Source organism: Panthera pardus, unplaced genomic scaffold (assembly GCF_024362965.1).
Source record: "Panthera pardus isolate Hobbes unplaced genomic scaffold, ASM2436296v1 HiC_scaffold_8, whole genome shotgun sequence".
NCBI lineage: Eukaryota > Metazoa > Chordata > Mammalia > Carnivora > Felidae > Panthera > Panthera pardus.
In genome coordinates, this window is record NW_026527013.1 from 94,448,848 (window position 1) to 94,471,770 (window position 22,923).

The 22,923-nt window shown below is 39.2% G+C and overlaps 1 protein-coding gene across 7 annotated transcripts in view; it reads left to right on the forward strand.

Moving 5' to 3' along the window:
- The window catches only part of CDK14 (cyclin dependent kinase 14), a 621,048-nt gene that overhangs the window by 536,310 nt on the left and 61,815 nt on the right, over nucleotides 1-22,923 (forward strand). Inside the window, exon 15 of one of the 7 annotated variants that reach the window (XR_008420630.1) lies at nucleotides 10,752-10,805. The exons of the other annotated variants lie outside the window; for them this stretch is intronic. The gene's annotated coding sequence lies outside the window, so the exon portion shown is untranslated. The remainder of the gene's footprint in view (nucleotides 1-10,751; nucleotides 10,806-22,923) is intronic. 7 annotated transcript variants of the gene reach the window in all.

A 22,923-nucleotide genomic window follows, 5' to 3' on the forward strand; every position in this document is an offset into this window, starting at 1 on the left:
CCCTTACTTCTGAAGGACTGAGCCTTGACCTGTTCCACCCCTCTGTGGGAGGGTCTCACAGAGCAATGGCCGAATGCCAGCTGCACCCAGGAGCACTTGCGGGACCCTGCTGTGCCGGTGCCCTGAGACTGCAGCCAGGTACCAGCCCACCACAGAAAAAGATTGCGAGATAGTGTAGCAGCAGCACCTCAGGGGTTATGGAAAATTACAACACACATCTGGCACCAGGCTTCACCCTTAATGACCTTGTTCCAGCACCAGCGCCCCCGTTTTCTGGGGTCTGTTGGGACCAGGTGGCTTCAACAGTCTCCACCAAATGTCCTTCCACCAGTGGAACTGCTTTTCCCCATGTGGCCCAAGAACTTCCCGGACCCCACTCTGTTCCTGGGGATTCGCCCTTCCCACCAGAGCACCATCAGGTATCGAGCTGCGGAGTTGGAGACTTTGTGCTCCCCTTGTTTGCAGTCTTAATGGAATTTAAACCCTCTCCTTTCTCCTTTCTCCATTTTTAGTTTAGTCTCTGTGGCTGTTTCCAATTTTCCACTTTCTCTCCAGCTGCTTTTGGGGAGGGGTGTTTTTCCCGTATTCTCCTCCCTCCCCCCTCCCCCCTGCAGTCTCTGTCCTCTCTCCACCTGCAAAAGCAGCTACCTGCCCGCTGCTGGCTTTTCTCTCCCAACATTCACCTCTCCGCGCCACGTACCTGCTGATTTCTGTGGTTCAGGTGGTGCAGATTGTTGTGTTAATTCTCCAATTAGTTTTCTATGTGTGTAGGATGGTTTAGTGTTGGTCTGGCTGTATTTCATGGATGCGAGACACACAAAAAACTTCCATGCTGTTCGGCCATCTTAGCTCCTCCATCAATTTTTTTTTTTTAATGTATTTATTTTGAGAGAGAGAGCACAAATAGGAGAGAGGGAGAGAGAGAGCATCCCAAGTAGACTCCCACATTGTCAGCTCAGAGTGCAGTGTAGGGCTCAAACCCATGAACCACAAGATCATGACCTGAGCTGAAACCAGGAGTTGACAACAAAAGGAAGTCAAAGTCATCAAAATTGGCAAAGATGAAGTCAAGCTTTCACTTTTTGCAGATGACGTGATATTATACATGGAAAACCTGATAAACTCCACCAAAAGTCTGCTAGAACTGATACATGAATTCAGCAAAGTCACAGGATACAAAATTAATGTACAGAAATCATTTGCATTCTTATACACTAATAATGAAGCAACAGAAAGACAAATAAAGAAACTGATCCCATTCACAATTACACCAAGAAGCATAAAATACCTAGGAATAAACCTAACCAAAGATGTAAAAGATCTGTATGCTGAAAACTATAGAAAACTTATGAAGGAAATTAAAGAAGATACAAAGAAATGGAAAAACATTCCGTGCTCATGGATTGGAAGAATAAATATTGTTAAAATGTCAATACTACCCAAAGCTATCTACACATTCAATGCAATCCCAATCAAAATTGCACCAGCATTCTTCTCGAAGCTACAACAAACAATCCTAAAATTTGTATGGAACCACAAAAGACCCCAAGTAGCCAAAGTAATTTTGAAGAAGACCAAAGAGGGAGGCATCACAATCCCAGACTTTAGCCTCTACTACAAAGCTGTAATCATCAAGACAGCATGGTATTGGCACAAAAACAGACACATAGACCAATGGAATAGAATAGAGACTCCAGAATTGGACCCACAAATGTATGGCCAACTAATCTTTGACAAAGAAGGAAAGAATCCAATGGAAAAAAGACAGTCTCTTTAACAAATGGTGCTGGGAGAGCTGGACAGCAACATGCAGAAGAATGAAACTAGACCACTTTCTTACACCATTCACAAAGGTAAATTCAAAATGGATGAAGGACCTGAATGTGAGACAGGAAACCATCAAAACCCTAGAGGAGAAAGCAGGAAAAAGCCTCTGTGACCTCAGCTGCAGCAATTTCTTACTTAACACATCTCCAAAGGCAAGGGAATTAAAAGCAAAAATGAACTGTTGGAACCTCATCAAGATAAAAAGCTTCTCCACAGCAAAAGAAACAATCAACAAAACTAAAAGGCAACCGATGGAATGGGAAGATATATTTGCAAATGACATATCAGAAAAAGGGCTAGTATCCAAAATCGATAAAGAACTCACCGAACTCCACACCCACAAAAAAGCAAATAATCCAGTGAAGAAATGAGCAGAAGACATGAATAGACACTTGTCTAAAGAAGACATCCGGATGGCCAACAGGCACATGAAAAGATGCTCAACGTCGCTCTTCATCAGGAAAATACAAATCAAAACCCCACTGATACCACCTCACGCCAGTCAGAGTGGCTAAAATGAACAAATCAGGAGACTATAGATGCTGGAGAGGATGTGGAGAAACGGGAACCTTCTTGCACTGTTGGTGGGAATGCAAACTGGTGCAGCCACTCTGGAAAACAGTGTGGAGGTTCCTCAAAAAATTAAAACTAGATCTACCCTATGACCCAGCAATAGCACTGCTAGGAATTTACGTAAGAGATACAGGAGTGGTGATGCATAGGGGCACTTGTACCCCAATGTTTATAGCAGCACTTTCAACAATAACCAAATTATGGAAAGAGCCTAAATGTCCATCAACTGATGAACAGATAAAGAAACTGGTTTATATACACAGTGGAATACTACTTGGCAATGAGAAAGAATGAAATCTGGCCATTTGTAGCATCATAGATGGAACTGGAGAGTGTTATGCTAAGTGAAATAAGTCGTACAGAGAAAGGTACCATATGTTTTCACTCTTATGTGGATCCTGAGAAACTTAACAGAAGACCATGTGAAGAGGGGAAAGGAAAAAAAAAGTTAGAGAGGGAGAGAGCCAAACCATCAGAGACTCTTAAAAACAGAATAAACTGTGGGTTGATGGGGGGTTGGAGGGAGGGGAGGGTGGGTGATGGGCATTGAGGAGGGCACCTGTTGGGATGAGCACTGGGTGTTGTATGGAAACCAAATTGACAATAAACTCCATATTAAAAAAAAAAAAGAAAAAAAGAAACCAGGAGTTGGATGCTTAACTGACTGAGCCACTTGGGTGCCCCAGTAGGCCAAATTCTTAAGAGAATTTTTCTATATATTAGTTTTTTGGACTGTAAATTTCCCTTTTTCATATGCATTAGTTTTTTGTTGTTGTTGTTTTAAATATTTTTGTTTATTTTTGAGAGAGAGAGAGACAGAGCATGAGCAGGGGAGGGTCAAAGAGAGAGGGAGACACAGAATTCGAAGCAGGCTCCAAACTCTGAGCTCTCAGCGCAGAGCCTGATGCAGGGCTCAAACTTGGGAACCTCAAGATCATGACCTGAGCTGAAGTCGGATGCCTAACTGACTAGCCACCCAGGCACCCCTATGTGCATTAGTTTTGACCTTGCATGGAGAGGTTCTGACAAAATGATACTAAAGTATCAAGCCATTTTACATAGCTTGTTTATAGGACTTAGGAGGACTTTCAGTACTGTACCCTGATCATACTTGATGTAAATTCAACTTCTTCCACAAGAATGGACTCAGGTCTTTCCCTGCCCACTACTATTTGGGTAACTTCTGGAAATCTGCGTGCATTTGGGGGGTTCAGAATTAAAAGTAACTACTCAGCATGAGTAGTGGTAAGATTATGGTTGTATTTTTTTAGCTCTTTATTTTGAAATATTTTAAATTTACAGAAGAGTTGTAAAGCCAGTGCAGAAAGCTATACCCTTCACCCAACTTCTAATATTAACAACCTTTATAACTATGGTACATTTATCAGTTTAAGAAATTAAGGCCAGTACCATACTATGAACTAAGTTTTAACTGTATTTGTAGCTCACCTGTTTTCATATTCCTGTCCTTCTGGTCAGAATCCCATCCAAGTAGTACATTGCATTTAATCATCATGTCTCTTTACTCTCATGTGGTCTGTGACAGTTTCTCAATATTCTCTTATTTTTGATGACCTTGATAGTTTTGAAGAGTACTTTGTACTCTTCAGGTATTTTGTAGAATGTCCCTCATGATGTTTTCTCGCAGTGATGGATTTCAGGGAAGAGTACCACCCAGATGAAGGGCTCTTCTCCTCGCATCATGTTAGGAAGTACATGATATCCACATGTACTTATCACCAGCCTTGTCACCAGTCACATTGACCTTGATCACTAAGTTAAGATAAGTAAGGTTTTAAAGCCAACGTGACCCTCAGAAAGTAAAGTCAGAGATGCAGGAAGTCTGGGACAAGTTCTCAATCAAATGGAAGGAACTCAAGATGAGTTACTGAACTGAGGACAGAGCTGCCTTATGTCAGAATTAGGAGAGAAGGGGAAAATTACTCTCAAGGCTCAGACCTTCTAATTGAAAATGGATAGAAATGGAGGAGAGGAGTCACTAACAGGGCAGTATCTGAGTTAAGAATTCAGAAATGTTCCAGCCTCTGACTCATGATCAGTGATAGAATTCAGCAACATGTCTGACAGAGAGTGAAACATATTTTGTGAACATGAATAAATGTATAGGTACTTTACATATGTTGGGAATAAGGCCAAAGTTTCAGCCCCTCTGTACTGAAGTCTCCTGTGATTTGTCTGTCTTCCCCCACTAGAATCTAAATCTCACAATATAGGAATCTGTTTTCATTTTATCTTCATTTCACAATTTTATCTCCATTTCTTAGTGTGGCATGTAATTTATGCTCATTAATTTTTTTTACATAATTTATTGTCAAATTAGCTAACATACAGTGTTTACAGGGTGCTCCTGGTTTGGGGGCTAGATTCCCGTGATTCATCGCTTACATACAACATCCAGTGCTCATCCCAGCAAGTGCCCTCTTCAATGCCCATCACCCATTTTCCCTTCTCCCCTCCCCACCATCAACCCTCAGTTTGTTCTCTGTATTTAAGCATCTCTTATTAAATAGTTTCATTAAATATTTTTAAAATGTTGACTGAATTAGTGAATATTCCAACTAACACACCATACCATGATCTCCTGTCTTATAGTAAATATTTTTTGAGTAGCCATTCTGTTGGTGCTAGGAAGTAGTGAATGAGTTTCTAGTTTCAAGATCCTCACAATTCAGAAACACATATAGGAACATTATATTTCAGGATGATAAAGGCTATGGTAGATATTTACGTGAAGCTATGTGAGGGGACAAATGAGGTAAAAATTAATTCTGCCAGAAGAGCTTGGAATGGTCTCACAAAGGAAGAGATTTTGAGCCAAAGGAGGAATTATATTTTTCGTGGGCATGAAGGAGAAGTGTGTTTTCATGCAGAGGAAAACTGAGAGCAAAGCCATGGCACAAAATGTAGCATCATAAGTAATGGTCTGGTAAAGCTAAAGAGCGTGGATAGGAGGAGTGAGAAGGGACGAGACTGAAAATGAGATTTGAAGCTGGATTGTGAAGGGTCTGGAATGATGCTAAAGAGTTTGGATTTTAATGTGATTGCCCACAGGGAAATATATACGACTTCCTGGTCAGACACAGAAGAATCAAAACATCTTAAAGCTGGGAAGATCCTTGAAGGATCATATAACAACTTGAAAAGGATGTAGTATTTTTTTTTCTTTTCTTTGAACTTCTTATTATGGTAAATCATGTTTTGAAAATAAGTAAAGAAAATGCATGAAATTCCATTCACATTGACATCTAACATAAAATTAGAGTATTAGAAATTACACCAATACTTAACCTTCTTTTTGACTGAAAACCTATTCATTGTTTAGCCCTAAAATGTTGTGAATCTACTATAGGTATGATTCAACATATCCAACATGTACAGAATATACTCCTTGGAAAGTTATGCAGGAATTATTTTAGTTGAAACAATATGCCTTCTTTGTTTACATATCTTTTTGTAAAATGAATAATGACTCCCTTAATTTAAGTTTTGTGAATATGTAGAATCTCAGTATTGATACACTAACTCCATTTAAGGGAAATGCAGAAACTAAAAAGTGAGATAACTAGTTTTCCAGGGATAAAAATTTAACATAGTTTTTTGTTTTGTTTTGTTTTTTTTTAGTATTGTAATAATTTTGTATGGTGACAGATGGTAACTATACTTATCAAGCTGAGCATTTCATAAATATATGTTTATAAATATATACATGTATTTATGTATATATATATGTGTATAATATATATTTATGGAATTGCTATATTGTATACCTGAAACTAATCTAATATTGCCTATCAACTATATTTCAATTAAAAAAAAGACAATTTTCAAAACTGAAAGAAATGTTTAAGAATTTAGTGTCATCATGGTCTTACTTGTAATGTGGTCCACACTCAGCAGCTGTTTTCATGAATATATTCAAACTGGTATTTATGAGTTTTAAGTTCCAGTAAGAGGAAACGTGACTTCTCCTGCCCACTTTTGCCTAAATCCAAATAAACGGTTAAGTATTTGAAAATATTAAAGTGTGTCTAACCAACTTCTTTTTTATATAAATATGAGGAAATACATTTTTTTAAATGAAACTTATTGTCAAATTGGTTTCCATACAACACCCAGTGCTCATCCCAACAGGTGCCTTCCTCAATCCCTAGTATTTAGTAACTCAGTAACATTTTTGATCATGGTGACACTGATGACAAAGGAAAAAAAATGTCAAAACACCTAACATAAGACAGAGTAAACATAAATTATTTAGAATTGACCGCTTAAATATTTTTAAAGGATATTAGTGAGTAAAGTATACCAAACTAGATGGGATATTATAAATATCTTAAAAATTATAGTCATAAAGGTAATAAACATGGAGAAATACATATGATAATGTAAAAAAAGTAGAATATGCTGCTTATACATGTAATACTTATGTGTGAGGAAAAATGACAACAGAAATACATTAAACTGGCATATCCGTGGTTTAGCAGAGAAAAATGGATTTATAAATGTTATTGCCTAACTAAGAAAGTTAGTTAATTTACAGCTTATAGCCATGGTAAGTTCTCACTATAATTCCAACCTCAGAGCCATCTTGAGTGGGTCCAAGTTCTTTGATGTTCTCTCATTACTGGACTTTCCTCTATAGATAGTAGTATCTGATGAAGAGTCAAATGCCAAGCCAAATAAACTCACTTATAACAACAGAGCATTTAATAATTTAACATTTAAAGTATTTTCTATTACTCTTAAGAAATGTTGGTAAATTAACACTAGAAATAGCAGTGTCCACATGATTAAGGAACAGCATGGAAACATAATTTAGCCAAAGCAAATAGAAGAGCTAAAGTATTCACATCAGAATAAAAATTTTGAATGCCAGATTCTGCACTTATTGCTTATCTGAATAAATTTTTCAAAAGACTGCTTTTTGAGTCTTTTTTTAATGAAACATTACCTCCTTCTTTATGCCAAAACTAATTGCACAACATTGTTTTGTGTGTTGAGAGGATGGAGATATTGTAGGGAAGCCATGACTGTTTTCCAGTTAAATCCATTTAACAAAAGTCAACAGCTCATGGCTGATAGAGAGTCTTCAAGGCAAATAATTTACCACCTCACCTCATCCCCCAAACTTCTCCTGATCATGATAATGTTGGTCTGCCTGCAAGAACATAATACAATGTTCAGTGGTCCACTGCCCACTTGCCAGGACCTGAAATGCTTGCAAGAGGTCAGAAATTGCTTGGTTGACCTTATCTCTATCTTGTCTACAGCTTAAGGATAAAGAAGAAAGGCAGGGGAGACAAAATCATTACCTTTTTTTATACCTTTTATCTGTAATACAGGGTGAAAATAAACTTTGAGAAGAAAATATATAGGGGAAGAAAAATGTGTTTGTAGAATTTTTATATCGTATCTATACACTACATATATTTTTATATTTATACATTTTATATATGTGTGTCAACTAAACAATTTGTTTCATTTTTACTTCTTTCTCACTTTCTTTGTGACTTCCCATGCGGTGCTTCACCACTCAGTAAGCTTTGCTTTTTGAACTGTTTTCCTATAGTTTCTGATTTCTACCTTCATTCCATCACTTGACTTGAAATATTCCCTGGGAGGGGTGAAAAGAGAAAAGTGTATGTGTGTGGCGAGTGGAGAGAGGGTGGCCGAGTGGGGTGGAAAGAAGGCAGAGGGAGGGAGACTGCTGAGGGGGAAAAAAGATTTAAATGAGAACTAGAATGAATGCCTCACTTGTTGGCTTTTAGCACAATTACCATACCTTAGGAAATATGCAGGGAATAGTTAATTACGACTAAATGAGCCCCTTTTAGAGGCAGTGGCAGGCCCAGGGAGCAGACTGTCAGAGCTGTGAAGGATGTGAATTGGGAGGCTGGTCTGCGTCAGGCTGTTGATGGTCTGCTGGGGAAGCCAGACAGAGCAAAGATAGCTGGGGGAGAGTAGCCTCAGACAAGGGAGCCACGGATGGCATTTGCATACTTTTCCTGCAAAGGGGGTTTAATCCAAAGAAAGAAGGAGATTTCAGTATTGTCAGGCAGGCTTTGTTCGGGTGGAGAGCAGAAGGAAATCTGAAGGGGCCTTTCTCAAAGCCTTGGTCTCAGCCTTGAGGTTGTTCTAGTAAAGTTATGTTCTTGAGGGTTGTTTTGCACACTATTGTCCGTTTGAAGATCTTCTAAACCCGAAGGGCTCAAAGTATCCCCCTTTGCCAGCACAAAAGAAGGGAATTTGTGTGGTAAAAATGACTCGTGTTGCAAACTGAACCCAAGCCCCCTTTGTTCTTGTACAAAATACTCTGAAGTTCCAAGGATGTCTTTCGAGCCACACTGAGTGAGTCATACCGTAAAAGTGTTTGCAGGCTAGAAAACAAGGTAAAACCAACCCATACTTGTGTCTTTCTTTGCCAGCTCAAAGAACTCCTTAACATAACCCCCAAAAAAAGATGGCTCAGAAAAGCATGGCAGACAAAAAAAAGACAAGTTTTGATTGCCATGAATCATTTTTTTGCTCCATTTCCTCACAGAATTTTCTGAGACTGAAGTGTTTAAGTCTAAAGTTGAGGCAAATTATTTGGACTACCAAGCAGAAAGTTTTCTCACCACCTGACAAACCTTATCTTTTACTCGGCAGCATGAGCTTATGATTGTGGTGTGTGTCCAATTGTCAAAACTATGCCTTCTTTTATGAACTGTGATGGACTTATACAGTCCATACATACAATGGTCTGATCTTCAGCGTTAAGTTTTTCTAATAGTCCACATGTTCATAGTGAGGAGTGTGTATTTGCAATGCCTGTTTATGTGATAAATCAGCATGATATTTATGGGTCAGAAATCAAGACTTGTTTCAACTGCGCTAGTTGGTTTGAGCCTAAGTGCTCATAATCCTTACAGTTAAGGAAAGTATGTACTAAAACACAGAATCTAAGCTTAAAAAAACAGCAATGTACTTGTTTATAAGGATAATGTGGTCAGTTGTGAGTGCCTTTTAAATTTATCTTACATATATATAGGCGTATATATGTGTGTATACATATATATGTGTATATGTATGTATGTGTGTATACATATGTATGTATATATATGTGTGTGTATGTATACATATATATGTATCTGTGTATATATATGTATATATCTCCACATATAGAATTCAAAACATACAAACTAAACATGGCTTGTTAGCTGACTAAGCAGGATATGCAATAAAACTTGACCTTGGAGGTTAGGGGAAAACTGTGTATTAATATACAGCAACTAATTTAGCCTGAGACTTTTTTTATTAAAAACATTACTTTATCAATTTTTTTTTATTGTTGTTGACACTTCTGCTGGATTTTGACTCCTTTGGAGAAGGAAGAAGCATAGAAGACCCTATACAAATTCAAAATTAAAAAAAGCAATGAAAAATCTGTTTGAGGGTCTACAACACAAGGAAATGTTCGTTTAAGTTTCAAAATAAAGGCAAAACCTGTAACACGTACAAACAAAGAGAAAGCTTACTTTGAAATTAGTATGAGCCAGCTTCTGAGAGAAAAGTTATGCCCTCTTCATTGGTAAAGTTATTAAGAAAGCTTTTATCAGGATAATCATCTGTTCGGGTTTTCACTGATGTTATAATGCCAGTGAGTGTGGATTACAGGTGAGGTTGGATGTTAAGACATTGGCAATGGCCAGATTAGAGCGTTCTGAAGTTATAGATGAGTGGATAAAACATTGCTTGCTACTTTCCTAAGTACGTTATTTTTTGTTATTGTTGAGATCCTTGTCTCCGAACTAAGTAAACTCTGCTTTGCTGAAAGTGGTGCATTTCTTTCTCCTGCTTTGCATTTTTCCCTGTGAGAAGCGTGTCTGAATTGCAGGGGGCGGTGTGGGGGGGGGGGGGACCTGAATATACCTCTTTGTTGCTGAGCTTGTCAAGCACAGCGCTGTGTTCTCTTTCCCACCAGGAAGGTCAGGCCGCTGGGGGCCAATCTGTTTTCTGAAATGAACCCTACTGTCTGTCCCTGGTGTCTGACAGATTGAAACAGTTGTCTGTGTTACCACACTTTCAATACTTTTTAAATGCTTCATTTTCTGGGAAAAGCATAATATATGTAGGCTACAGTGGAAAGATAAAAAGTTTTTAAAAGGACTGGACTTTGGTATTAATATTTATCTGCAAGACAAATTTAATTAACTTCCTAAGAACATATTTACAGATTAGGAAGTTAACTGTGCGCGCACACACACACACACCCACACACGCAAGATAAGCCTTTACTTATGAGTTGTACTTCTAAAGACTTATACTGAGGGTTCTTTTTTTTTCTTTTTCAGTTGGAGTAATAAAATTATGAAGTATGGAACTGTTTCAATAGTAGAACTGTAGAAGTAAGAGTCTTTTGTTCACTTAGATTTCAGTTTCATGTATTTTGATCAGAGGTATGTATAAAGCCTGAAGAAATTTGTACTGTGCTGAGCCTCACTTCAATATTCTCCAGATAATTGAGCTAATTAAATCTTTACCAACATTAACACAACTCCAGCATTCCTTGGACAGTGGATAATTATTGCACGAACATGGCAAGCTTAAACTAAACAGATGAAAATAGAGTTCTGTGGAATGGGTATTGAGTTTATTCTTTATTCATCTTTTGATAAGGTTTAATTAAAACTGCCTCTCTCCATTGTGGTGAGAATGAATGTGCTTGTTTTCTTAGTGAAAAGCAAATTATTCACTTCAGCCATGGTTCAATAATCAAAGCGTTTGCAAAGTTTTGGGTTATAGTGTAGCTGTGGGGATATAATTGCTGCAATTCTGTATGAGGGCTTTATCTTTTTTTATTACTTTCTCTTATTTATTTTTGTAGAAAGAAATTTATAAAAGCCCATTTTGTGATTTGGTGTGGAAGTACATATGTCTGAAGCCTTCCTTGTTGTAAGTTTACCATGTCTAGATGGTTGTTTTTTTTTAAGTGTATTTCCTGCAGCCTCTTGCTAAAATGAAAAATGAAAAAGGACACACATTTAAATAAATAGTATTTGAAATGGATCTTTCAAGTTAGTGAAGAAAGTTCAGTCAAACCTTTGAATTCTGTGGCTCCCACTGTATTGGCCTAGTCAGTCAACAATCCTAAGGGTGGAAAAGGAGTAGATGTTGGGAATTCTTTCCACAAATACATGTTTGCATTCTCTTTCGCTTTTTTCAAATCCACCAGAAATATCTTCTGTGTTGTTCTTCTAAAGGGATGGGTTTTTTTCTTGTGTTGGTGATGATTTGTAGCATTAACAGATTTTATGTATATTAATGACAACTTATTTTCAAACTGTCACGACTGTGCTGTGATTTCTTTTCCTCTCTACTTCTTTTAAAAATAAAATGGTAAATTACAAGATATCGGATGTTTTATAGAATCAAGGACAAAAATAAAAGTGAGCCTTGACTGGGAAGCCTGGGTGGCTCAGTCGGTTAAGCGTCCAACTTCAGCTCAGGTCATGGTCTCATGGTTTGTGGGTTCAAGCCCTGTGTCGGGCTCTGTACTGACAGCTCAGAGCCTGGAGCCTGCTTTGGATTCTATGTCTCCCTCCCTCTCTGCCCTTCTCCTGCTCATGCTCTGTCTCTGTGTCAAAAATAAAATAAACATTAAAAATAAATTAAAAAAAAAACTGAGCCTTGGCCATAAACTGGAAGCAGAGACTCAAACACAGACTCACTGTCTCTCCTCCTTTTTCTTGTTGCCTAGCTTCTGACTTTCCCTGCTTTTCTGGTCCGTGTGGTGGAAATCTCTGTGGCCTTGTCCCATGATGTGTCATGAGAAAAAAGAGCAGCCATCACTGTAGGTCAGCATTCCCAACTCCCTACAAAGGGAATCTGCCCTTCTTGGATCAAGTGAATTAGCCCTGCATCCCAATGTTAGTGCCTCCGCTTGCCACTTCTTACTGCACTTTTTCCTCATTGGTTCCTCAGAGACGGGAAATGCATACAAGAGCAAAATTTTCTAATCTATAGAATTATTTCTAAGGTTGTCATTGAATGCAGTGTTTTTCAACTCCCTTAACGTGCAGAGACAGCATCTAGTGGACTGGAAATCATGTTTCTTAAATGGAAGAGATGAGATCAGAAAGAAGCATGTCAGATGACACAGGTAGTGATAAGAGTATTGTGTCATGGAAGTTTTGTCTCAGCTGTGTGTGTGTTCAGATGCACCTGTACGAGTCACTTAATAAAATGTGTTTTTGCAGTGAGTTGTGGCCAAAACAAGTTTGAAAGCCAGTGGCTGCTCCTCTGATCCCCTTCGAGGTTTTTCTTGGGAGGCAGAGGGGGAAGGGGGTTGACACTGGGCAGGACTCCAAGTCCATCACTCTCTCCATCAAAGTAGCTGCACTTTAATCTGCTGCATTCGTTCTGTTTTTCTCCTAAGATACCTTTTAAACAAAGGATGCAGTGGCCAAAAGTTTGAATAAATGATTTCCCAGGTCCCTTCTTGGGATTTTTTAGAGCTAAGTACAGTAGCTGCCAGGGCCAGATCAGGCATTATTTTGCTTTTCTGTTCTAAGGAGGACTTGGGAAATCATCCAGCCTTCAGTTGCTTGGGTTGTTTTTTTTTTTATTTTTTTTTTTCTTTCTAAAGTTGAAATGCAGTTTCCCTACTTAATCCCATAGAAAACTCTGAGACTTAGCATATAACCAGGACAACACTAAATCAGAATGGATTTTAAACAGTCTTACAGTTTAAAAAGGGAAAAGCAACGAGTCCTTCTCCCTGCACGTTTCCTGTCTGATTCATTAGGGAGGGACCAAAGGCAGAAGTGAGCATTGGTGACATGAGTGAGAAGGAGCCAGGCAGCCTTGCATGCCCAAAAAAGGTCCTTGGAGAACTGAGTGTTGAGGGGAGACCCAGTCTCTTTAATAGAAATAAATAATAAGAAAACAAATGGACTTCCCTAAAAGTGCATTTTATTTGACTTCCTTTGGAGAGTTAGAATAGGTTTAGCAGGCACTTTTTCTACCTTTGACATGATTGACACACAGTGTCCTGAAAGCTGGGATCTAAGGTTGCACTCTGGTGTTTAATTATGAGTTCTGTTTTGCCTATATGCAAAAATATGTGAAACAGTTATGGGCTTCCTTTCTTTTAACCTTAAGTTAGTGGACATTTTATCAGTCATTCATTGCATTAATCTTAATATCAGCCTGTTAGAGCGTGCCTGGGTGGCTCAGTTGGTTAAGCGTCCGACTTCTTCTCAGGTCATGATCTCACACTTTGTGAGTTCGAACCCCACATCAGGCTCTGTGCTGAGCTCCTCTGAGCTCCTGAAGCCTGCTTCAGATTCTATGTCTCATTCTCTCTCTGCCCCTCCCCCCCACTTGTGCTCTGTCTCTCAAAAATAAATTAAAATGTAAAAAAAAAAATTTTAATGAAAAAAAATATCAGCCTGTTAGCAGTAAACTTTACTCGGTACAGGCAGCTCTTGTGACTCAGGGAAGCCATGTAGAGTAGGGCTTAGTAGGGTCTTTGCCTTGGAGACCTGGGCCTTGGAGAGCCTGGGCCTTGAGGCTTTACTGCACTACTCACCAGCTCTGTGACCTGAGCTAAGTCTTAACCTACTAAGCCTCAGTTTTTCCCATCTGTCAATCAGGACTAAGAATAGTGCCTATTTTATCAGGGACTTGAGATCAAATGGGATGATAAATGTCAAGCATTTAGCACAGTGGCTTGCTTGATTTGTAACAAGTGTTCCATAGCTTTCATGAATCCCAAATTCCATGAAGTCTGTGATAAAACAAAACACATATTTACTTGAACTCTTCTATGATAATTATTTTTTGTCTTTCCATTTCTTTTACTAAAACAAAACAAAAATCTAGAAATCCTTACAATGCAACATATTTCTTGGCACAAATCCTACATGATCGTGACAAAAGGAAGAACAAATCAGGGTTCAGTTTGGTATGATAGTTTTAATGTAGATGAAGAAAGGGGATTAGTGGAAATTGGGAAGAGATATTCAAGAGACTCTTTTTTGTTATCAGCAGAAGACGAAAGTAGAAGGGAACGTGTTGCATGCAGAGGATGGCAGGAATTTACTTGAGCGAAGCAAAGAACTCAATAAAGTGGAAACAGTCTTTAAGGACGATTATTTAAGTTTCATGACCCTCAATAAGGGGTTGTTCAAAATCATTCCAAAGAAATCGTTAATGTCGGGGCCCCTGTGTGGCTCAGTCAGTTGAGTTCCGACTTTGGCTCAGGTCATGATCTAGAGGTCCGTGGGTTCAATCCCCATATCAGGGCTGTGTGCTGACAGCTAGGAGCCTGGAGCCTGCTTCGGATTCTGTGTCTCCCTTTCTCTCTGCCCTCTCCAGCTCTTGCTCTGTTTCTGTCTCGCTCTCTCAAAAATAAATAAACATTAAAAAAAAAATCGTTAATGTGATGTAGTCATGTGGTTGGAGTTGGAGGAGATAGACGAGAAAAATTAGAATTGCCTCCCACATTGTGAGACTAGAGCATTGACCACGTGGTACCTTCCCTGGTGGCCTGGAAAAACTCTGGAGGGACAGGCAGTAGGTGGGGAGAGTGAGACCACGTCTGGGCATGGAAAGTAAAAGTGTGCTTCAGTTTAGGTTGGCGTATCATTTGAAAGTGGGCAATTAAAAGCGGAATCAGAGATTTGGGTGCCTGCAGCAAGATGGTGCTCTGATGAGGTCAACATAAAAGTTCAAAAACGGGATCACTGTTACTGCACTCTGGGTAAAGACAACAGAGAGAGAGGTCAGAAAAAGCAGAAATAAGTTGTAGGTGTGTCCCAGTCGCAATCTTCTCCAGACCTCTTTTCTGTGCAGAGTTCCACACTGCAAGTTGTTTGTCTTTCTCTGATTTTCCAAAACACCATGGGGGCTGTAACGTGAAAGCCTTTAGTAGACATCGGCCATACACGTATTTGCTTAAAACAGTGTGTTTAAATGTTTAAAGTTAAGATCCAGTGATTAAAACTACATGGATTTTACATAAAAATCCATTTTTTTCTGTGTCTCATTAAAAAGAAAAGGAAGATCGAGCCACTCCAGGCATTCTCTAACTGCAGTGAATAGCTGGGGCTGAGCAGCACCTTCTTTAGAAGAGGCCATGCTCTGAAGTTTGCCACAACCTCTGCCACTGCAGCCTGTCCTTCTGCCAATGAGGCTAGGAAGCACGTGATTCTTACCCTCGCCTTTTTGCTATTGTTCTTCTTACAGTGGAAGTAAAAGACAAGTGAAACATATAACCATGTTTCTGTACTAATGGCCAAAATTTAAAATTAGCCAGAGGGGCTTTTTGTTGAAGAAAAATTGGTGAGAGCATATTTCTTTATATAAATTAATGTAGGGGCATCTGGGTGGCTCAGTTGGTTAAGCGTCCAGCTTTTGACTTCAGCTCAGGTCATAGTCTCATGGTTCGTGAGTTTGAGCCCCACATCAGGCACTGTGCTGGCACTGCAGAGCCTGCTTGGGATTCTCTCTCTCTCCCTCTCTCTACCCCTCCCCTACTTGTGTGCTTTGTTTCTCTCTCTCTAAAAATAAATAAATATACTTTTTTAAAAAAGCCATAAAAAATTTAATGTAGCATGCTTCACTCACAAAGGTTACCTCCTTGGCCCTTATTGGGCCTGTCTTAGAATCTTTTCTGTGTGATAATTAGTCAGATTTATTTTACCATTATATGTGCTTATCTTCCATTTCCAAGGGGACCATAAAGCTTTTTTGAGGTAAGGTTGATATATTCCATAGCATTTAGCAGAGTGTTGTACACAGGGTGAAATATTTGCATTTAGTTGCTGGGGAACCAGGAGCAAACTGAAAAGAATACAAGTTTCCAGTGAAGAAAGATATTCATGGAAATAAATGGCCCAGATGAATGAGAACCAGAAGACAATTCGCAAACATTTATTAAATGCTAACAAATCACATATAGATGTGTGAGCTATATAATGACATGGTTGTTTGCTCAGGCTGCCATAACAAAATACCACAGAATGGGTGGGTTTAAACACCAGGCACTTATTTCTCACTGTTCTGGAAGCATAGAAAGTCCAAGAGTAAGGTTCTGACATATTTGGTTCCTGGTGAGAGAACTCTCTTCCTGGCTTATAGGCGTCCACCTTCACACTGTGTCCTCACATGGTGGAGAAAGCAAGAGGGAGAGCTCTGGTCTCTCTTCCTCTCCTGTAAGGACACTACTGTCATCATGAGGCCCCACCCTCATGAACTCATCTCACCTAATTACCTCCCAAAGGCCCCAACCCCAAATGCCATCACATTGGAGGTTAGGACTTCTATATATGAATTTTGAGTAACATAAACCATTCAATCTATGACAGTGGTTCCTTATTGTCAAGTGGCTTAAGTGCATTAAATGACATAAGATATAGATGACTACTAACTAGCTCAAGGTAAAATACAAAAAGTATAATTATACAAATGTAAATTCAGGGCGAGGAAAACAGCAGGGACAGACCTCACTGAGTCAGGGAATGCTTCATGGAGAAGATATTATGTGAGCTAAGGCTTGAAGACTAGGTAGGATAGTTATAGTCAGAAACAGGCTTCCAGAGAGGGGGATTTAAAGGCGCAGAGAACCTAAAAAGTCCAGGTTATGTATGAAGGCGCAAGCAATGTAATGGCCTCAACAACATGCATGAATGGGTGCATGGGTACCTGGAGAAAGGCACGAAAGAAAATCTGATCAAAGAGTATTCATTGTATTGTCTGAACAAGCATGTGCTACTCTTTTCCTGATCCTTTGTCTTTGCCTTTTATTTCTAGAAAACTTTGCTATGCACAATAAAACATGGTACTCAGGTTTATAATAGTAATAGTGACAGCCTTTGACTTACTGAACACTCACTGTGTGCCAGGCATCAATGGTGGACACTTTACACAAATACTCTCACTTAGTCCTCACAACTGCCTTGTGACTTAGGTGTTCTCATCCCCAGTTTACAGAGGGGGAAACATACATGAGCCATTCATTCATATCCCCCACATCCCCCAGCTGAGTGGTACAGTTGCATTCACAGCCCAGATCAGCAAGGTGCTAGAAATGTGAAATAATAGCATGCTATCCTTGTACTCAACACTGGTCTTATTCTGACTTCTAACAAGTCTGCTTTACTTGAGACGTTTCAATCATAATCCGTCTAAGCCTATGCAATTATTTAGTTGCTAATGTCTAGAGGAACATTGACTACCTCTGGAGATAAAATTAGAGACACGAGAGCTACAGTTGCCCCCAAAACCCTGTCCAAATTGAGTTAATTAATCTGTAACTCGAAAACCCTAAAGGCCCTATTTAAATACAATTTCACTGTTAGTGAGAAGCTCTAGAAACCTTGATTAAAACTGAATGCAGTCAGAAATAAAAAAGTGTAAATCTGTCTTTAGTCTAAATTTCTCAACAAGAAAATTTGCCGTAAGTTCCATATTGTTTCAGTTAGCTCTTAAAATACATATCACAATTATTAGTAAAATGATAGTAATGTTCTATATAAATCTCATGAAGGCCCAATTGATCTGAAAACATCTAGGATTTCTATGTAAGCACTTGTGGGTTTTGGGGGGTTGTGTGTTATTTTTTTAAGTTTACTTATTATTTGTAATTTGTGTAAGCTCTATACCCAATGTGGGGCTCAAACTCAGTGACCCCAGGATCAAGAGTCACATCATAACACTTGTTTTTTTAAACATATACTTAAGATACTATTACATGGGCCAAATTCAAATGGTATTAGCATTTCGTAAATACTTCTTTCACAATAAAAATCTTGTAGGTGCAGAATTCTTGTGCAGCCTTTGTCTCTGACCAGTTTTCATGGATTCCAGCAGCTTGTTCTTATTTATGTCAGTGTAAGGGAAAAGCGAACACAGATCATCCAGAAGCCATTTAGTTTGAGGATGCATTGTTTGAACCGCAGCTGTGCTATCATAATAATTTGGGGCACAGTAAAATTAGTCTGTACCTCTTAAAATACTAGTCATTTTGGAGCAGGGATTCCAGAATGTCCTGATGCCTGGAGCAAGTCCACAAAAGGGATCATCCACTGACAGATATTTGAGGGCTTTTAAAAATGTGTAGCAAAAGCAAACAAAGTGAAGAATCAAAGGTAAGAAAGCAAGGAAGAGACGATTGTAGCAAAAGCATAAGCTGTTCCTCACTTTTCACTTCTAGGCCAAATCCTTACTGTTTGGTCCATTCCAGGGACATCGTGGCAGGGAAGAGAGAAAGGAGACTCTGGCAGACCTTCCTCCCTCCCTACGAAGAGATTTAAACCTTGAGATAGTGTTACTCTCTTCGTTTTCACCTTTTTTGTTCTTAACTAGTTGCTGAAGTGCGCGTGAGGAAAGCCATAAGGTATTTGTTGTTCAGAGATCAAGTACTGTTAAAAACAAAAAGAAACGATTCTCGGGGTTCCTAAGAAAAACACTAACCAAATGAGACAGAGGGAGGGGTGATCTATTCTCTTCAGTGGTTTAAGATTTCCTGTTGATGTGGATAACCAATATATGCAAAGGCCTGTTCTGATTGAGCAATCTCAGTACCATCCTCATAGTGCCTCATTTCTTTAGACATACCTTTTTAGAGGGCTGAAATTTAAATTAATAAACCAGTCAGGGCTGCATGCCGACATGACTTGAAAGTTAACTGGAATTTATTGATCTGCAGCCTACAAGCTGTTCTATGCTGCACTGCACATAAGAAACCAGTCTTTAAAGTCGCCAAAAAAATTTTTTTAATTACCTCAAAAAAGATATTTTGCATCTTCAGACAGTACTGTTGTTTGACTGGAACCTTCTCCCCTCTACTCCTCTTGCTCCCAAATTGGGTCATTAGTGACTAAGGTTGATAACAGTAATCCTGATGCAACATTCACAATCCATGCTCAATTTTCTGCATTAAATCGAGAGAATGGAAGCCATGGCTCTTCCAGGCCTGCCACTCTTCCTCTTTCTGTGGAAGGGAGAGGAGGGGAAGTTCAAAAGCTGGGGGTGCAGCTAGAAGCTCCTCATTTGCTTTGTTAACCTGTTAAGAATCTAGCCTCCCAAATATCTCAAACTTCTTAAGCGTATTTCACATTTTCCCTGGATGCTTTCTCTTGAAGAGCCACCTATTGTGTAAATCTAAGCACATCCTATCGGGTGTCCTAAAAGAGCCTTTTAAACTTCAAAGGGGTTTACCTGGCTTTACTCTTCAGACAGTGAGCATAGTGATACCACCCCCCTTACTATTCAGACAGTGAGCATAGGGGATACCACCCCCGCCCGCCCCCTGTAAATCCTCTGTGACTATAAACTTTTCCAATCACTCCTCTCAACTTGTGTTTTTTCCTTGCTGAACAATTTTTCTATCTCTGTCTGCCTCCATTGTTCTTTCATTACACACACACACACCAATGAGATTTTTTTCCCTCCATTTTTAAAAATAATACTTAGAATCTTTTATTTCCTCAGTTTCACCAGACTTTCCTAATCAGATGTCTTGTAGGACATAGTCATCAAACTTGTCCATGTTGGGTGGGAGCAGTTATGCCAGTTCGGTGCGTTGATAAGAGCATCATCTGCTTGTCACCCTCCACCCCACCTCCAGCAGCTCTTCTCTCTCCTCTTGTCTCTTCTCTCTCTCTCTCTCTCTCTCTCTCTCTCTCTCTCTCTCTCTCTCTCTCTCACACACACACACACACACACACACACACACACAATCTTCCCATGGTTTTATCACACGAAAGAGGCAGATACGTCATGCAGATCTACCTTCCCTCCTTCATTCCTTTTCTTTTTTCTTTTCTCTTTGCTTTTCTTCTCTTTTCTTTCTTTCCTTCCTTCTTTCTTTCAGTGTGCTTCTCTCTCCAAGATAACTTTTAATATTAAAAAGAAAATCCAGCTAATGCTGTCTGTCGGTTACATATGACACTTCTCTGATGAAAAAGGTTGGTTCTTCTCATTATTTCCCATCTTAAATCAACTCCTCTCTCCATGAGAAAACACTTTCCCAATCCCATGTTCACTCCGTTTTTATAAACCATCTTTGATGTGGAACCTTGTCAAAGGGCTTTAAAGGTTTAAATAAATGATGTGCCCTGCTTATTTACCTTCTCAAATAACTCACAATGACTGAAGAGTCATGCCCTCTCTCTATATATAAGCCACATTGCTTTTCTCCTAACAGATTATGTTTGCATATATGATAAATATCTTCTACCATATCCTAGATTGTACTAATTTGCTATCAATGAAGTCAGATTATGAGTCCCAGGATCAAAATCAAACTCTTTTTTTCCCATAAAAATCTGGATAGGTGCATAAATAATCCAAAATAACAACCAACTCTGAAATTATTTCTCTTTTGGTATGATAATACTTCATAGCTTTTATTCCTTCTAAGCTATGTTTAGAATTCTGTTTAACTTTAAAAGGAGCATGTTTAACATTAAAATCAGCATCAGGGAGTCAGTCAAGAAGTGAAAAGGGACCTGGGGCTTAAAGTTTGTTATCTCCATATCTCTTTGAATACCTTTCTATCTACATATACAACAAATATGTACACACATGTACAAATATGATCAGTAACAATCCCTGGATTCTGAATAACATGTGAATAATAAAATTAAGCTGTATGATACAAAATAAGAACTCATTTTAAAAGAATTTTCAAATCAGATAATGATGTGCACATAATTACATTTTACTGAGATAGGAGTTCTCCATTTCCAGCGCCTTTAATAAAATAGGATGGTAACTCGTCTGGCGGGTATGAAGTTTGTCAGGTAATAATTAGTTTTGGTGCCCTATCAGTATGCCCCTGTTCTGGATGTTTAGGCTACAAAGTCAAGTAAGTCTTAGTGCCCAACCTTAGGGATACTGCAGTCTTCTAGGGAAGACAAGAGCAATCAGTGAGCCTTGCCCGATAATGAGAACTGCAGTCAGTTTTGCCCGGGAGTGCAACAGACCATGGCCAGGAGGATGGTAGGACCATGGAAGAGGGATGGGTAGACAGTGCTGCTGGTAGGACTCCTTGCTTAGAGGTATTATTTTATGTTTTCCATTCCCTTCATATCAATACAAGTCAACAAATGTTCATCCAGTCCTTACTATTTGCCAGGCATTGTGCAGACAAGATATAGCTGCTATCCATAAGGGGCCTATAGACTAACAGCAAAAGTTGTTGAAATTTTCTGTAAAAGCAACCATAACACACTATATGTGAAACTTTACAATTAGGAAGCCTGGGCCCTGTAGTAAAGGCCTAATGATTTTTGAGTGCTCTGGATGGACCAGTAGTCCTAGCTCGTTTTTAATAATAATATTTATTCAGCACTCTGATTTCTGCCATAAAACAGTTTTGCCCTCCAGAAAAAGAACCATTTTGGGAAATGTGAGCCAAAGGGCCATTTCAGGATATGGAGTTAACAGCTCTCCAACTAAGAAAGTAGTAATAGGTAGGAGATGTTATTTAAGTGGGATAAAATGCTGAAAAGAACTTTATGTCAAAATATTCCTTCCCTCTTCTGCACCCCTCTTCTGAACATTTGGGAGCTTCTTCAAGAAAAAAGTTAGCACCACTTTCATCACGTGGTACAGCCTCTTTCTTTGCATTCCGTCCTTTCTGACTTTCCTCCCCTCCTCGCCACTTTCCCTGCATCCTCTGTCCCCTGGTGCAGGCTCACACAGGATTCCAAGCATGGAGAGCTGCTGACTACTGCAAATGACATCTAATAGTTCTTAGTGGTTCAGTCTTTCTCAGTTAGCATGTAGCTAATGCATGAAATGTTAATACTTCTTAAAAAGAACATATGTTACAATCTCAGTGCCTTGTCAAACACGCTCTAATCTGTTAGCAATTTAGACCTGACAAAAGCTTGTTTCTTTGCCGCATATCTGTCTCCATAGTTTTCCCCATTCTGTGTCCTGGGCAAGTTCAAAGCCTGATGACGACATTAAATAGCACATGCCTTGGTTTTGTTAGCCAGCTCTAAACTGTTTTATATGAATGCACTAACTAATTTCACTATATGGAATTATGCTGTTTGGGTGTGTTTCCGTCCCCCTATTTTTATTCCGCTCCATTTTCTCCCCCTCTCTTTATTGACCCGATGCATCCAGATCCATAATGGCAGGAAGAATTGATTGACTCAGAGAGTAGGGGATTGCAGTGTAGTGATTTCACGCTCAGTTGTTGGCTAACAAGGCACCATAGTTTTTATTTAGTGAGGCCCAGTGGCAGGAGATGAAGAATTGTGTAGGGTCCAGCTGCCAAGGTTACAGAGCAGGCAGCTTAACGGGCTTCGGGGTTCCAAGTGTGAGGGGAATTGTCTCTTCCCAGCAGGTAAGGGACAGATCTAGATAGCGTCCATTGCGTTCAAGATGCTAAGTGGCCTGGCCAATTCATAAATCTAAAAAATTACAACATCCTCCAGTTGGGATCGTGCACTTAACCCGTTTAATGCCATAGATGTAAGACCTCCTGCCTGCTACTTGTTT